Here is a 5,112-nt window from a genome sequence, read left to right as displayed (position 1 = left end):
TATATCCCAGAATTTAATCAGGAAAATTGAACCAGAACAGAAGATAAAAGTACATGAGACTGATAGGTTCATGCACCTACCATTTGAACAGAATCCTAACCTGTTTCCTGGCTTTAAGCAAAGTTCCTTGGCATTTCTTTGATTTAAGTTAAAACTGGTTTTCTTAATAGTAATGAGTGAACTCACCATTGAAAGTAGTTAGATTATGTAAGAAATTATGTGATCAATAAAATGTGGGTGGGAAAGGAATGGAAGACAATTGTAGACACCAGAGATAGTCTGAGAAGAGGGTGGGAAAGTACAGAGGGTCAGAAAGAGGGATAAAAATAATTCTAGGAGCTAGAAATCGAACATTTTTTATAATATGCATGATTAAGTCACTATGAAGTATATACTGGATGGGAAATCGTGATGATGCTTAGGGAAATAATGTAAATTAAGTTACAAAAAAAAGTTTCAGGAAAAGAAAAATCTATTCAATGACTACAGTAAGATATATAGCCCCAGCTAGGTGCTACTTTATAGGATGTGTAAAGTTAGACTTGTGTTCATGGAAATGTATATATCACCTGTGTTTGTTATGAAAATATTTAGATTAATTAAGGTCTTTAGTAATTCAATAAAATGTGGGGGGAAAACAGTATAGAAAGCAAACATAGATACTAGAGACAGTGTGGGAGGAGAGTGGGAGATGGCAGAGATAGGGAATCAAGGATGGGGGAAAAATCAAAACATACAGAAAACAAGAAATGGAAAATTATTTGCTGACAATAACATGTTTGTTGATGTGCTTGATTGAGACAATATATAGTACTCTGGATGGGAAATCTCATTTTGTATGCTGTAATGATGTACAGTGAAGGAATGCAAATAAATAAATTGAAATAAAAAAAGAATAACATTAGATAAAAATAAGAATAGTGCTGAGTAGATGAGTGTGGTTACAAAATTAAAACTTCTAATTTTACTTCAAATTGATATAGCAACTGCCTACTTCCTACATTGCTTTTGTCCACCCTTTTTAAAAGCATTAATGGAGTCAAGCAGGTGGCATGATTAAGGTGCTGGACTCCCACATGGCCGTCCATGGTTTGAAACTCATTCCAGGCACATGTGCATGTCCACCCAAGATCCTGAGATGAGAATGGAGAAGAAGGGATTTGTAGCATGGCCACACCCCAGGAGATGATTTCTCACTTTTTGTCTCTCTTTCTCTTTGGTGTGCACACGTGCCCTGTAGAAAAAAAATCTCTCAAAAACTAAAATAAAAGCATTAATGAAGCTGAATTTCTGGACCATAAAAGTTACCCATTATAAGTAGATAATATGGTGATTTTTTGGGTAAATTTATACAGTTGTGCGACAATAACTACAATGCAGTTTTAAAACACTTTCAACACTCTCAAAATTTTGTAACAATAGTCTGCAGTCAGTCCCTGGTTCTACCCTCAACTCCAATGACTTTCTACATTCTTTCTTGCTTTTTGATTACCTTTGGTTTTGACTGTTTATAAAAACAAACACATGGCTACTTTAAAGAGAAACAGGTTATGTTGAAACAGCTTTATTTTTTTTTAATCCATAAATATCTGTTACTGACAAAAGTGGAAAAATCCTTACGACTAAATCTTACTAAAGTGATATTGTTTACAGTACATATAGAATGTGCTTTGACAGGTAAGTAGAACGATGATATTTGTACAGAAGAAGCAGTTACAAGAGGACTGCTCATCATGAAGCTTACATTATGAGTAATGGAGGAACTGTGCAAAGGTACAGATAGAAAGGTACTTTCATCAGTACTACCATATAATAAACATAGAATCCATAAATTGGGCTAATGCATAAAAATGTTCATTAATCCCCCCCTTAGGAAATTGTGTCCCCAAACTAAAAATATTACAGTAAGAATTGCTTTTTATTAGAGAATTTCAAGAATTCTTTACTACAAAATGTCTAGTTGAGTTATAGGACTAGAGGAATATTTGCCACTATGAAGCAAATGAATGAATCCTCCCATGGAGTGGCATTCAAGGGTCACTGCATGAGTGGGCAGCGAAGTTGAGCAGGGTTTTCTCCTCCCTCAGGAGAGAGGGCATTACGGAAACACACAGCATCGATTCTCTTGACTGATGAAAGGCTAATGTATTTGCCAATTTACAAGATGGGTTTGATGATATGGACTTGGACTCTCCATTCTTGCTTCACAAGCCTTCACCAGGAGGACGGTAGTGTCATGAGGAGGGGCTAGAAAGGTACCAGGATGGGGTGAGTGCCCACCTCTTAAAAGCCCAGGTGATGAGGCCTCCTCTTCCAGTGAGTCTTCAGAACACTCATTCCAGAGTGGGACATCATTGTACCCATTGCCTCACAGAGCCTTTGCCAAGCATGATCCTCTGTAGGGTGATATGTATTTCCTAGCTACCTTCAAATACAAACTCCATGCCCTTGTGCGTAAACCTCTAAACCTTTCTTCTCCAGCATGTCCCCTCTGAAATTGGAACCGCCTCCCTCCAGCTATAAGGACCACCTCAAAAATGAAAACTCCAAACCCAGAATTCCCCAGTGACACAGACACCCAGGATGGTTTAGGTGTGTCTAAGAGGGCTTCCATGATACATAGTTGGTGACCCGATGGATAGGCAGGCCCTTAACCTTTAGTATGAGAGCATCTCTGGTTCGTGGAGCCCTTTGGGCTCCCCTAGGCTCTAGTGAAGAGTCTGTTGTCTGTCTGGGGCATTCGAGGACATTGCCATAGGGCTAAATTAATGCGGTGTGCAGCTCAGTTGAGGGGGAGGAAGGAATGCAAAGGAGGGGCATGAAAGCTCTAGAATGTAAGAACTGGATAAAACTTCAGAGATCATCTAGTCAAAGCCCCTCGTTTTGCAGATGGGGAAACTGAGGCACTGAGTGAGAACATAACTTGCCCTCACAGCAAGATGAAGACAAAGCCAGGGCTAGAAGCCATGGTTCCAGAGTCTCAGCCCTGTGCTTATTTCTTTTAGAGTACGGTGCCTTCCTAAATCACATACAGGCCCAGGAAGACATATCTTTCATATTGAATCTGTCATGAAACTGCTGCATTTATAAAAAATAACTTTTGAACCCTGAAAAATACTTCATTAAAACACAATGAGCTTCCTTGAAAATATGCCAGAGCAAAGTTTCCCAGATTCACAGAGGATGACAGAGGAATGTTATGTGGAAGGTAACATGCGCTCCTTCTAGGGTCTGGGTGATGGGCAGCCCTTTCGTGTTCCCTTGGGTTGAGTCCACAGTTACCTGTGGAAGGAATCTGAGGGTGGGAGGCTGGTGGCAGACAAGGTATCTGAAGAAAATGGATTGAGTTTAGTGGCAGAGATGTTGGTATAGATAGTCCTCCATGCTTGGAGAGTCATGAGGCCCCCCAGTATTTTGGGACAAAAGGGGATATGTGTTGCATACAAACAGGAAGAGGGTATAAGAACTAGAACAGTGGCTGAGAGCCCCCAAGGATGTAAGTCTTTGGCCAGAGCAGAAGCCCCTAGACTGATAGCAGGTTGGATCAGGAGCTTCAGAGTTCTTGCCAGTTATAGGAACAGAAGCTGATCTTCTGGCCATGACACCTCTGACCTGGCAGCTCCTCTTCCTTTACTCCCAAAGATCATGGGGGCAGACCCCTGGGGCATCATCTCAGGTGCATGAGATGTAGGATAAGCCATGAGGTGAGCCAAAAACCTGAAGAACAGTTGATTCTTCTGTTGCTTTCACCAAGAGTTCTGGTTTGTAGAACTAGAGACTGTAGCAAGATCAGGGATGAGAAATTAGGAATGGGGAAGGTAAGTGAAGAAGGAGGGAGATCAGAGGAAGGAAAGAGTGGACTAGCATAGGAAACTGACATTGAGACAGGAATTTCTGGGAGTGAGAGTGGAAAGAGGTGAGGAAAAGTTTGAATGGGGGCCTTTCTAAGGGCAGACCCATCACAAAACAGTCCCCAAGACAGTCGGGAGTCCTGGAGGCAAATTTCAGTCAAGGGGGTGACTTATAAATGCATGGAGCCAGGAGTTACTTGGGGGAAGCAAGACAAAACAGGCGGAAGGGCATGAGACTGTTGTCAAAGCCAAGGAGGCCAGGAAGAACTTTCAGAGCTGGAGAGCATCTGCAAAGACCCTGGTCCATTCTTATCAGAGTGATGGAGACATGCAAAAATGTACAAAGTGAGACCAGGGAAATCATGGGCTTGAGGCTTCTCTTGCTAGGACAAGGAGCATCTTATTATGGGGAAGATGGCCCTTCTCTGGTAGAGGGCACCCCATCTGGTTGGGCTGGAAGCCATGACATCTAGATTCCAGCCCCGGAATTCTCATCTCTATGTGGGCTTTGTTCTATAAAGATGGACGGGGTAACTGAATGAATGGGTCCACTCTGGGTCCCACTTAAAACCCAGTTTTCTGTATTTTGAAGTGGAGTAAGTTTGTAGACCTTTTTCTCTTTTTCTTTTCCTTCTTGTTCTCCTTCAATGTTCCATCCCCCCTTCTTCCCTTCTGACCCAAGGATGAACCAAAGAAATGCTTTAGAAGAAGTAAGCATTCAAGTAGAATTTCCTGATCCAACTGTCACCAGAGGTTTTAAACCAGACAGTGGTAAGGCTGGGATGAGAAATGTTTTGGAATCAACCTATCGAACAACCCCTGAGACAGACAGACACCTTGTTGTAGAAGGGGCTGGGGCGGGGGTGGGGGGGAGCCCTAGGGAAACCTGGCACCCCGAGGGCTGGAGAACATGGCACCCAGGAGATACGTTGATGTGAGATGAGATCAGGTTTCGGTTTGGAGAGAGAGTGTGTGTGTGCACGTGTGTGTAGACCCCTGGGGAAGGGATTCTCAACCTCTAATGTCCTTTCCCCTCCTCACCAGCAGGTGACCTGCAAGGGGACTGGCGAAGGATTAGAGGATTGAAGGAGTGCTGAGCTTAGGAGCCCATGATAAGACACTCCTCTTCATTTCTGAAAGTGGCCATCTGCTCTGTTTAGGCTAATTTCCTCCTTTCCATCCCTCTTAGCCTCACATTCTGAAACAAACTCTCATAAACCCATGGGGACCAGCCCTGAAGAAGGTTTATGTGTTTGTGGGA

This window comes from Tupaia chinensis, unplaced genomic scaffold (assembly GCF_000334495.1).
Source record: "Tupaia chinensis unplaced genomic scaffold, TupChi_1.0 Scaffold000493_1, whole genome shotgun sequence".
NCBI lineage: Eukaryota > Metazoa > Chordata > Mammalia > Scandentia > Tupaiidae > Tupaia > Tupaia belangeri.
This window is presented reverse-complemented; position numbering follows the sequence as displayed.